This window comes from Uranotaenia lowii, chromosome 3 (assembly GCF_029784155.1).
Source record: "Uranotaenia lowii strain MFRU-FL chromosome 3, ASM2978415v1, whole genome shotgun sequence".
Lineage (NCBI taxonomy): Eukaryota > Metazoa > Arthropoda > Insecta > Diptera > Culicidae > Uranotaenia > Uranotaenia lowii.
This window is the reverse complement of record NC_073693.1, coordinates 291,677,378-291,691,234: the sequence shown is the minus strand read 5'-3', so window position 1 is coordinate 291,691,234 and position 13,857 is coordinate 291,677,378.

Sequence of the window (13,857 nt, the reverse complement as noted above, 5' to 3'; positions counted from 1 at the left end):
TTACTGTTTATCTGTAATAAGTGAAAAAAGATTTTAAATATTTTACACCACTTTCAAATGATTTTAACTACTTTTTGGACACGGCGCGCACTTCCGCACTCCAACGAGGTCACGGACAGAAAGACCAAACCATGTCTCTAAAGTACGTTAATACAAAATCATAACCAACACACATACAATTAAGAATGCAATTTTACACGGGTGTGTTGTTTTCCGGGTGATAACACTTCCCCGTAACGCCCCTGCTTATGGCGACGCCCTTGGATTGGAGGACCCAAAGAGCGAAAGTGTCTGCGTTCAGGCAGTTTGGGAATAGGAGTGAATCACCCTGTTATTGGGCGAATGTAGTAGCGTTCACAACGCAGAATAGGAATGACTCGATTTTGTGGCGAAGTCACAAATAGTTAAATTGTACCAAACGGTTACAAATTATTCAAAAAGTAAATTTTCTTGAACAAAAGATTCCTTTTTATGCGTAGATACAGGGTATAATTGTTGAATAAATGTTTTCGCCATTTCAATTCTTTAAACTATTGCAGGACATAAAATAACATGCATTAAATTGTAAACAGGGTTATGAACAGCTTTATATTCATAATAAGTCATATTTAAGTTATTTTAGTTTTAGACTTTTTTTCAGAAATCAAGCTAAGCTTCTTAAAACTTTCAATGAACGTACTTTAGTCATCAAGTTCTATGGAAGATTCAAGGAAAGGTTTTTCCAGCACAAAGTCTGGCTCTGCCCCACTGTGAACCGTAAGCTGACATTTGGTGGCAGAGGCCTCAGAATTCTAGACAAAGTACATTTTTGGGTCACCCTTTTGTGTACGAATAGGTTTTTGTACTTTCTGTCAAACTAGAAGAAGATTTGTTTTCACAAAGTTCTAGATCTTAATATCGGAAGAATTCAGATGGACGATTTCTGCATTCCAACGTTTTAAGGATTAGTTAAAATCGTTTTTTCTTAGATGAAATTTCTCTAAGATGAAGAATTCTATTTATTCAAATTCCCAATTTTATGATCACCACACCCTTAATTCCTCTATTTCCGATCGAGCTTCATCGTATTTCTTCCCCACAGCATCGCCATTGACCTTGAGTCACGCGATCTCGGTGGTTGTTTTTTTTCTTCATTCTTCATTGACCCTCGTTATTAAATATGTCAGAATCAATTCAGCCGCCAAATGAGACGACCAACAGATCGCATCTTTTGCTACCTCCTGCTAAATACAACTTGCACCAAATTGCACAATTTGTCAGCCAAGAGGCCGACATTGAAATGGGACACGGATTGGAGGGCACGACACGATTCTACTCACCCAACGATGAATGGTAGCACCACCAATTTACAGAATGAAGAATGTTGTGATTGTAAAATATTCCTAGCACATGTCTGACCGAAAGCGAGTTTTTTTTTCTTTTCTTTTGTTGGTGCGGGGCACAGTGCTCTTTAGAGGTGTTTTTTGAAGACAAAATTTACACTCGCAGGGTGCTAAAGGTTCAATCTAACCAGGAAAAATAAGAAAATTAGAATGTAAAATTGTTCCCGAATACAATTTATACAATGAAAAACCGATACACATATTTTTTTATATTTTTAGTTCGAAGAAGCTCCTCTGATTTGGTGTGATTTTTATTACCCCACATAAGTGTCGTACGGACTGCATCGGCTGAAACCGGATCGCAAAATTCGTAAAGACCGTGAAAAGATACATATACAAATGGACGACGAAACGTATTCCGCATGATATAATGCGGTAGTTGATTTCAAGAACCTGAAAATACACGCTGCATAAATATAAATTGCAGCCAACCACCAGAGTCCTACCACCAAAAGCGGATATTTTTGTTTTGGCGGAGGCATTTTAATGAAACGGGTTCGTCGCCGGGTCTTTAGCATTGAAATCTTTCGGAAGGTAAACGGGTGAAACTTTTAGCTGTGGGTTCCCAAAGATTGTAGATGGGAAACAGAAGTTAAGTAACTGAATCGAGCTTAAGTTTTTAACTATCTTTTCCTTATTGACCCGTAATATGCTGTATGAAAGTATGCGGATGAACTTGACATTGAAAATTTTAAGATGAGGATTACTTTAAGTTAAGTGTTCTGAACAAATTTTCCTTAAGAAAAAGGCAACGCAGCTATGATTTATTCTCAGATGATTCACCGCGTTTATTTTAAAAGTCAATAAAAATTCGCATCAGTCTAATCAACAAACCAAAATATGTTGATCTAAATTTAACGATTTAAAATATAAGTTCAACGAACTAAGTATAGAAATGGAGAACGGTTGTTTTAGAGCAACAGTTTTTTAAGTTAATGTAGTGAATACATTAGAATTTTAATGACTTATTGGCACCGTGTGAGTGTGATTCACTACGACGCTGCATCATCATTTGAAAGGACACGCGAACCTGGCTTTGACAACGGACTCGCGACGCATCGACTCCGAATTGACAATTAACAAGTTCGATGGCAAACCGAACACAATGCCAATGCTGGGAGTCAGCCATGCAGATATTTTACGGTAGCTGTTGTTAGTTTTTTTTTCATTGGGTCTAGGAACAGAACACTTAAATGAGTGAGCAGAAAATATAAAATGAATGGACGCGCACTTCTGACGTCAATGGTTTTTTGTAGTAAGTATTGCTGACAAACTTTTAGAAATACCATGCAATTTACCATCAACTAAGTTGGATAGATTAATAATTTATTCTAGAGATAAGTTTAAAAATAAAATAATCGTTTTCGAAACATTTTCTAGGAACCAAAACAAATATGTAAAATAAAATTTTAAAAAGCCAATCTGAACTTTGAAAATTGAAAGTTATTCTGAATGGAGAAGGGTTCATTATCTGTGTAAATTGTTCTAAAACAGACGTCAGACGCAGGTGTCTTACTTGTTTTTTTTATTCTTCTGGTTGTAGATGACCTATTTCAGTTTATTAGAATTAGTTGGAGGGAAACAAAACATGACCTAGCATCTTGTTCCCAAGGCTTCCACTACCAGACAGAGGTAATAAGCCGGTATTCAATTTTGAGGCACATTTTTTGGTGCTACTCATCTGCTTGGCAGATGATCGTGTTGCTATTCATATTCGAGGTGACCAGTGTAAAATATTCAGTTTTCAAGAAAATAATTATTAATATTTTAAATTTTGTTTAAATAGTTTAACTTAAAAATTTAATAAAAAGTATTCTAAGATGGCAAAGTTTTTCTGAACATCAAATGAAGAGGCAATCAGTGCTGCTCAAGGTTCCGAGCAGACCAGATTTACAGGGAGGTGTTGCTCTTTTGAAATCAAATCTAATGTTCTGAGTTTGTCTTGGTACATTTATGAAGCTGAAAATTATCAAATTTCCAAAGGTGATGGATAGTATTAGAGAAATATTATTAATATTTTTCTCTTGTCTTTCCACAGCATGAGAAAGTCGTCGGTCGGCGCAAAAGTCGGAAGAAAAATAATTGCCGAAACTTATTTAGGTTCATTGGCCAATTTCTATTTAATTCATTCGATGTCCTTCATAACATGACATATTTAATTCTGATAAGAGTTATAAGAAACCTTCTTCGTATTAAACTTTTAAAAATGAAAAGATTTCACCATTTACCGTCACGGTTCTTGACTTCTAATCATTACTTCAAATCATCACTTCTGTTAAGGATGTGAAGATTTCTTTTCAGATCGGTCGAAGGGAAACTGCCCGTATATTGAAAAAATCTTTGAATGTTTCCAAAAATTTTTGAATCATTTGAATATTCAAACGCATCAATTTTTTAACTTGCGACACCAAAGGAGATCCCAACTGAATAAAATTTTTTGTTGGGTTTTTCTATGATTCAAATAATTCAAATGATGAATAGAACCAACAAGATTAATACCAGTAGTGTTGGTTTTGCTCCTGATTTCAAAAAGGATCAGGTTAAAAATTTAAAAATTCTTGAAAAGGCTCGTCTCATGTTTCATTGTCGAGTCAAATTTGAACCGTTTATTTCGAAAATCTTCTACCGATTTTCTTCAAAATATTATCAATGTCGACGTTGACAAGCTTTTTGTCACGGCTCAACAAATTGTTGAATGAATGCCAGATGCATGCATTTCTGCTCATTCGATCATGAAAAATCCAAATGCACTTTTGGCAATGATAAACCTCAATCTGAATTCTTCAAGTGTGTGAATCGTGCAGGTAGCCATTCCTCCAATTCCCTCGACTGTACTGCCGTGAAATGCCGAAGTTACTTGAATACAATTTTAGTTTCCGCCAATAACAGCTTTTTCTGTTTTTCTATGTAAAAATGTTAAATTTTTTTAGCCTTTTGCATTACAACTCGTTACTTTGCGAACAATTTCTTCAAATACACATACGTCACTTCGTCGTTTAAACGTTGATTTTCTTTCAACGATTATCCGACGTAGTGACGTTTAATCAAATATACTTTAATCGATATACACCACTCAACGAGAAAACGGGAGACACAAATAGCGACTGGCGACAGAAATGGAAGTATTACACTGTGAATGCTTTACGGAGCTTTGTCAGAGGTGCCAGGTGTCCTGATTTTAAAGGATTTGTTCTGATTTTCTGTTTATTTTGTTTTTTTTATTGAGGATTTTAAGCCTCTTCAGTTTATTCATCCCATACACACAGTCGTTTACAAACAGCAGTCCTGATTTTCGAAATGCGCTCTTGGTTTTAAAAAAAAAACTTCCGAATTGTCCTGATTTTTAAAGTTGGTCTTCAAGATATTATGCATTGCCCTGATTTAAAAAAAAACTTCTCGATAAGGATCGAATTTGTTGTTAGTTATTATAAAATCGAACTAATCTGCAACAAATATTTAAACTTATTTAACGGATGGTAATGTTCAGTTTAGATTATGTTAATATGGTGTTTTTCGATATGAACTGTAGTCCAGACAAGAAGAGGCTGCATATATAAAGACTTTTACAGTACCTGTATTCCACCTTTGTTTATGCCATCTATTGGTGTCCTGAAGAATTCAGATTTTTTTTCTTCGTGATGTTTTAATTTTTGTCAAAACCAACTTTGTTGGACAATCGCAAAAGGGATGATGAATCTATGGTGGTCTCACTTTGGCAAAAAGTAGACGAGGTATGGATACAGTGGTGGGGGCGAAACGCTGCCGAAATTTGACAGCTGGCTGCTGACTGGCTGGGATGCCAGGTGCTCTGATGTTTTGTAAAAAACGAAGTTTTGCCAATCATCAAGATACAGCTCAGACAAAGATTTCGCCTTGACTTTTGCAAATATAATCCATAGAAGCGAAAAAAATTCTTCCGGCTGAGTTCCAGGCTGGTTAGCAAAACTGAAAGACGTTGGACAATAGACTTTGGTACCAGCTTTTTCGGTGAGGCGGTGAGTAACATTAATTATCCATTACCTATACACTCAGAGAAATCTTGATGTTTGAACCAAACAAAAATTGATTTTGATTCAAAAAAAAATTTTTCGAAACAAACTCTTTTCTGTTCGATACAATGTATTATGAGTTTGATTCTAAAGAAAAGTTTTCGAAACAAATGATTTATTCTTTGAATTAAAAAAATACTTTGAATCAAAGAATTTGTTTTAATTTCAAAGGTGAAAAATTCTTTGAAATAAAGGAAAACAGATTGGAAACAAAGGAATTTTTTATTTGTCCCAGAATCAAAGTAATTTTACTTTGTTTGGCCTCTAAACAAAGGAAAATTCCTTTGTCTTAGAAAACTTTTTCGTTGCGTGCAGATAACAAATTCATGCTTATTCAACACTATTTTCTTCCAAGAGCTGTCTGAAAGCAGTAGACAGTCACCGAATTGGATGGTAACATGGCGAGGCATGATATTTCATCGTGCGAGCTGTGGCTGGCCTTCATACAGGAACATCCGATCATCATTGAAGTGAAATAGCTGGAATTTTATGTCTTACCATTTCATTTTGTACGCTAGAGGATGCTGATTGCTGATGCTGTCGCCATTTCGTTGTATGGAGAAAACGACTGTGGTAAATGTAGTGACCGGACGCCTATTTTTTTCTCAAATTGAGCACAATTCAGCTTTCTCGTCTTTCCTTATCAAAGTTATTTTCTCAACTGGTCATCCAAACGTTCATACTCACGCAAGTTTCCAACCGACAATCGATTCTACCAACACTATCGCAATTCAACATTCGATTCTCTCACTTCACTCACTTCAGCACGCTTACTCACCAACTCAATGGAGCGCGTTCACAAATCGCACTAACTCGTTACACACGATCAAATTTACTTACTTATATTCCAATTATACACCTCTATTGACACTAAATTCTCCATCATTTTTCTTACTAATCCTAATCCCTACAGTAAATATTGGTTAAGTATATTTGGTTTAATCATAGTTTCTTCATAAGGAGCGCTGCTTTCTTATGACCTAGAGAGCTGAAATTTGGCATAGATGACCATTTTTACCAGAAATGATGAAAAATGTTTTCCATTTTGAAAAATTTCTAAAAAGGTTTAAAAAGGTTATCTACAAAGCCAATACTGCTGTAGCAATATTGACGGAATAATACATTGGTTTTTATCGAAATCTGCACACGAACATTTTCCAGAACTGCCAATTGATTTTTGAATTTTAAATTTGAGGTCGGTGCAAAAGGGGTGTCCATCCAAGTCAATTACAATTTTTGTTTATTGCTCACTAGCTGATTTACCCGGCGTTGCTCGGGTTCACAAAGTTCACATAAAATACAAATCAAAATGAATCGCTTGACTTTTCGAAAATTTGAAAGCTATATATTTGTGGCGACGTAAACCATCTTACCCTCACATCATCATTCCATCACTATCATTACCATTCCATCATCATTCGACATCATTCATCATCATCAGCTCAACACTAACACTACAAACTAGTTCCCGAACATTCCACCAGTCAGTCCAGTCGAGAACCTTCTCGAACCAAACATACCCATGCAGTAATAACAATAACAACAGCCACGCAATTGAAGCCGGCAGACAATAGCCGGCAAACCAACAATAGCAACAACAAACGATAGCACCGGCAAACAACCAATAGCGTTCTTGCGTTCATACACTCACACACTCACAATCCATAGCTATAAATATCCAGACGGCGGCAACGCTATTCAAACCGTATGGAGCACATCTCTCAGATTTCCCCTTTGTTTCCCCTCGTTTTGACAGATTTAAGCTTTTTTCCTCAGATTTAAGCTTTTTTTTTTTTTTTTTTTTTAATATGTCTTTATTTGTATCAAATCATCATTACATTTATATTACATTATTACATGAAATTAGGTGTTCAGCTCAATAATGAACTGTTCATAGCCCTATAGTTAACTAGATAAAAGAAATTTATTTATAAGAATGAAATTTGCTTTGCGCAATCTAGAATTTAATGTAGGAGAACATCCTGTAATGGCAAAAATATTTTAAACTTAAAACTAAACACTAACCTAAAATTAAACTAATTATAAAGAGAACGAATCTCTGCAATGGAAGACTGCATCGATTTGCCTCTGAAGTTGGAGATAATTTTGTTGGCCATCTCTCCGATCGATTCAATGTCCGCAATCCGATGAAGATCTTCGGTGCTGTGCCAAGGTGGAAGCCGCAAAATCATTTTCAGAACCTTGTTCTGAATCCTTTGGATGGCCTTCTTCCTCGTCGCGCAGCAGCTAGACCAAATCGGAACTGCATACATTATCGCTGGTCAAAAACTTGCTTGTAGATAAGCATCTTATTCTTCAGGCACAGTCGGGATTTCCTGTTGATGAGAGAATAAAGAGATTTAGTGTATTTATTACATTTAGATTGAATATCTTCAATGTGATTTTTAAAAGAAAGATTCCGATCAAGTGTGAGTCCCAAGTACTTCACGTGATCAGACCATTCTAAAGAAACCCCATTAAAAGTTATGGAATGATTTTCATTAGGTTTTAAAAAATTTGCTCTTGGCTTATGAGGAAATAAAATAAGTTGAGTTTTGGAAGCGTTAGGAGAAATTTTCCACATTTTCAAGTAATTCAAAAAGGAATTCAAATTTTGTTGCAATCTACTGCGTACCACCCGTAAATTTCGACCTTTGGCTGAAAGCAAAGTATCGTCAGCAAATAATCGTCTACCTTTTCCTTCTGGGACATCAGGAAGATCAGAAGTAAAAATATTGTATAAAATAGGCCCAAGTATACTACCCTGAGGGACACCAGCTCTAATGGGTATCCTTTCAGAGCATGAATTTTGATAGCTTACTTGCAAAGTTCGGCTAGTCAAATAATTTTGAATAATTTTGGTGAGATATACAGGAAAATCAAATCGAGCTAATTTAGCTACTAAACCTTTGTGCCAAACACTGTCAAAAGCTTTTTCAATATCAAGAAGAGCAACACCAGTTGAATAACCCTCAGATTTGCTAGCGTTAATCATATTAGTTACACTCAAAAGTTGATGTGTAGTAGAATGTCCATGACGAAAACCAAATTGTTCATCAGGGAAAATAGAATTCTGATTAATGTGAATCATCATTCTATTCAAAATAACTCTCTCAAATAGTTTACTTAAAGAAGAAAGCAAACTAATTGGTCGATAACTTGAAGGCTCTGAAGCACTTTTTCCAGGTTTCAAAATTGGAGTTACTTTGGCATTTTTCCATTTATTGGGAAAATAAGCCAAGTGAAAACATTTATTGAAAATTTTAACTAAAAAATTTAAAGTGCTTTCAGGCAACTTTTTAATAAGAATATAGAAAATCCCATCTTCCCCCGGGGCTTTCATATTTTTAAATTTTTTGAAAATCAATTTAAGTTCATCAATATTTGTCTCACAAGAACTTTCAAACACAATTTGCTTAGAAAGAATATCATCAAATTCTAGGGAAATTTGAGCATCAATTGGACTTACAACGTTTAAATTAAAATCATGAGCAGACTCAAATTGTTGGGCTAATTTTTTAGCTTTTTCTGAATTAGTTAAAAGAAGTTTATCCCCATCTTTCAAAGTAGGAATTGGCTTCTGGGGCTTTTTTAGAATTTTAGTTAATTTCCAAAATGGCTTTGAGTAGGGTTTTATGTCCTCTACTGCTTTAGCAAAATTTTCATTACGAATGAAATTTAAACGACGTTTGATCTCTTTTTGAAGGTCGCAATAAATTAATTTCAAATAAGGATCCCTAGTTCGTTGAAATTGGCGTCGACGAATGTTTTTCAGTCGTATCAAAAACTGAAGATCATCATCAATTAAAGGTTGATTAAATTTATGTTTAACTTTAGGTATTGAAGCGGCTCTAGCATTGATTATTGAAGTTGTCAAATTTTCTACAGCCAAATCAATATCTTCAATTGAATTCAGTGGAACGTTTACATCCAAATTACGTTCAATAAAATTACTATATCGCTCCCAGTCAGCTTTTTCAAAGTTAAAAGTTGATTTTAAAGGGTTTTCAATGAGACTTTGGGATAAAGAAAAAGTTACTGGAAGGTGGTCTGAATCGAGGTCCGCATGAGTAACTAATTGACTACACTGCTCGCCTAAATCCGTTAGAACCAAATCAATTGTGGAGGGATTTCTAATTGAAGAAAAACAAGTATGCCCATTAGGATATTCAACAGTATAATAACCTGCAGAGCAGTCATTAAACAAAATATTCCCATTTGAATTTGATGAAATATTATTCCAAGATCGGTGTTTTGCATTAAAGTCACCAATAATAAAAAAATTAGATTTATTTCTGGTTAGTTTTTGTGAATCTCCCTTCAAAAAATTTTTCTGTTCACCGCTACATTGAAAAGGCAAATATGCGGCAACAATTATAATTTTCCCCATAGAAGTTTCTAATTCAATTCCAATTGTTTCTAAGACTTTTGTATTGAAAGAAGGAAGAAGTCTAAATTTGAGACGACTATTGATGACAATAGCTACACCCCCACCTTGTCGATCAAGTCGATCATTTCGTAAAATTTTAAAGAAAGCATTGCTTTTCAAGTTATTGTCTGGCTTTAAAAAAGTTTCAGTGATGGCAGCAATATGTATGTTTTGAGTTTTCAAAAATAAAAAGAACTCATCTTGGTTAGCTAGCATAGATCTAGCGTTCCAATTCATAATATTTAAACATCTATTTGGATCCATGAGGGAATCGTAAAGTCATAATAATTTTGTTAGCATAATTAAAAGAAGTTTGGAAAGCTTCAAACATTGAATTTGCTTTCAACATAAGTTGCATCATTTCCATTAAATTTTGATGCAAAAATTTTAATTTTTCCTCAGTAATCTCACCCAAATCAACAAAATTGTTAGAATCAGAAGAGAAAGGAGAAGAAAAAGTATTTGAATTTCGGGGATTTTCCCAAGCCTTCGCATGAACGTTGAGACTTGGTTTTTTCCCATTTTTATTAGTTAAACCTGAAGAGGGAAACCCATTTTCAACCACCTCTGAGAACGATAAACAACGAGTCTGTGGCGCAGAATCAGCCCAGGTAACATTAAAATCACTTCGGGTATTACCCAGCCGTGATTCCAATGTAGGCCGAGGCTGACTGCGAACAGGCAGGTTGTTTGCCGGTCTGACGTGTGTAGACGAAAAAGAGGAAGGAGGAGAAGAAACTTTTCTGGAAACTTTGGGGTTTTTCCTAGAAGCAACAATTTTTGCCCTAACGGGACAATCTAGAGAATTCGAGGAATGATTACCTGCGCAATTCGCACACTTAAAAAATTCTGTTTTTGGCTTATCACCACCAAAAAGGCATTTGGATTTTTCATGATCGAATGAGCCGCAAAACATGCATCTGGCATTCATTCTACAATTTTTAGTGCCATGACAAAAAGCTTGACAACGACGACATTGCGTAATATTTTGTAAAAAATTGGTATGGGATTTACGAAAAGGTTCAAATTTTACTCGACAATGAAACATAAGACGAGCCTTTTCCAAAATTTTCAAATTATTAACCTGATCCTTTTTAAAATGGATCAAATAAAGTTCAGGAGCAAAACCAACACTACTGGTATTATTCGTGTTGGTTCTTTTCCTCATTTGAATTACTTGAATTGGAGAAAAACCTAACAAAGAATTTAATTCATTTGTGATCTCATCCGGTGTCTGATCGCCGGTGAGACCATGAAGTACAACTTTAAAAGGACGATCACCTCTAGTGTCGTACGTAAAAAATTGGTGTTTTTTATTATTCAAATAATTTAAAATTTTTTGAAAATCATTAAAAGATTCCGCCAATATACGAGCAGTTCCCCTTCGACCGATCTGAAAAGAAATCTTCACATCCTTGACGGAAGTGACGATTTCTTTTCGAAAGGCATTGAAGTCAGGAATCGTGACCGTTATTGGTGGAATCTTTTCGTTTTTAAGAGTATAAGAAGAAGAAGAAGGTTTCTTAGTACTCTTATCAGAATTAAATATGAATATTTCCTCATCACCGATGTTATGAAGAACATCGAATGAATTGGAAATTTCAACTTTTTTGGCAGATGGCCCTGGATTAGGTTCAGCAATCCGTTTTCTTCCGGCCCTTGAGCCGGCCGAAGACTTCCCCATGCTGGAAAGAAAAGAGAAAATATGAATAAAAGAAAATGAAAATAATTTTAGCACTGAAAAGTGCTGATTGAAATACAGGTAAGGAAAAAATAAATAATGTAAAATGTTCCTGCAGGTACACAGCAACGATACGATGCTCCGGCGTACGTGTTGACGGCTCAACGGTACAGATGGAAGTGATCAGATTTAAGCTTTCGTCTCCTATCTTCTCAAGGTAAAAAAAAAAAAGATTTAAAAGATGTTGGTCACACGATACATAGACAAAACGTGTAACGTTGCCTCCCTCTGTAAATATCTGATCATTTGTAAATAGTAGTAAGTAATAAAGTGATCATTATACCTATAGTGAACACGTATCTTTTCTATCCCGTGAAACCGAATCCCTCTTCGGGCGGAAACCCCCATATATTCATCAATGTAAGAAATTTTGCTCATGTTTGGCGCAATGTTTTAAAGTTTTGTTTGCCTTTTTTTGTGATTACTTTATTTGAAACGGCTCGTACCTTGAGGCTTTAAGGAGTTTTGTTGGTCTTTTTAAAGTTTCAATTGAGATCACTGTGTTTATCGTGTTCTTAATATAAAACCTATAGTTATGACGTTTTAATTAAAAGAAATTCAAAATAATGTCCCTTGAATGCTTATTCATTCTATTCTGAAAATCTCCTTTGGAGTTTATCCTACTTTTCAATATGAATGATCTCCCTGTATCTACAATAATATCAAGTTTTATTTATTTAGAAATATCTAAAAATAATTCCACACCTTGTTGAACCATGTTGAAGACTCACTTTGTTGCATGTTTTCAATTGTATGTGTGCTTTTATCGCTTTTTAATTCCACACTGTTTTATAATTACAAGTCTTGTGCTTACATCTTTAAAGCTCCACTAGTAGTTTTTAAAAGTTATCGAAGACAAATCATTTCTGAAATGAAATTACTATTTTAATTTTATGAAAAAAGTTTCATTTGAGTGCTATTTCAATTTTTCTAATCTTAGACACAATAATCTCATAAGTTATTGTAAAGAGTGATCAATGTTAAAGTGCTTCAATATCATTTGTTTGAATTCGCAGTACTAAACGGTTTTACAATAAGTTTTCCCAAAATTAGATTGTAGAATTGAACCATTGATGACCGAAAATAACTCAAAAGTTATAAATTGACCAATGAAATTGAATTGTATAAAACTAAAAACCTCAGACATAATAATGTCTTATGTCTTACTTATGTCTTGTGTCTTATAAAAAGAATGTTTTATTAAATAAACTGTACTCACTGATACTAAGTATTTGAGTTTCTTAAGACAATCATGAAGTTATTTTTTGGAAAAAAAAATGAGTTAGACCCGTTTTTTTCTTATCATCAGAATTTGAAGGGACAAAAGTAAGTACCGTAATCCGTGGTAATATTGATCACTTTTTTCAATATTTTTCGATTCTTTTTTCTGTTGAGGGGAATGTGGCATGTTTCATATTTTTAAAACCAGTACTGGACTCCTATGAACGTAAAACATGGTTGCAAAAATTTTTTAAACTACTTTAAATTTGATTTAAAAATGGATTTCGTCGCTGTTCAGGAATTGATGCTTTGGGGTTACAGTGATCAGTCTAACTTTTGACGGTTTTATTTTTAGATTTTGAAATTACATTTTTACTTACAGAAAACAATTTCAAATACATACCAAATTTTGTCTATTTGATACTCAATTAATAGGCTCTCAAACGTAGAAAACAGTTTTCAAAAATTCAAACTATAGACTAAGTTATTGATAATAATGTGGAAATATTTATTAATGGTACAAGTTACGGTGATCAAAGTTACCTCGTTTTACGGTAACAATATAAGGAAAAAAAGATAAATTTATCAAAATTCAAAAGTAAAACTGTTTCATTATCTGTACTTAAACTAGCAACGACTATCAAATCACGCATCGAGTGAAATCACCTTTGGTATTCTCGAGGGCAAGTAAGCGTCGCAATGTTAATAGAAAATTAATGTTAATAATAAAGGTTTCTTGAAAATGATAAATATACCATTTGTGTTGTTTATTAATTATTATTGTTTTATCTAATTTTTCAAGAAGGAAGATATTTGATCTTCCTATTGATTTTTTTTTTCTGTGGCCGCAAGATCATCAAAAATATTGTATGCGGCCGCGAACCATCAAACGCCCCATTATGCGACCCGCTCATGAGTTTGACATGCCTGTTGTAGAGGGAGTACACTCCCAGATCTCCTTAACTGCTATTTTCCAGTGGCATGTTGTACCTGATTTTTTTTGTTTTTTAGAGGATTCTTGACCTGCCCCAAAAA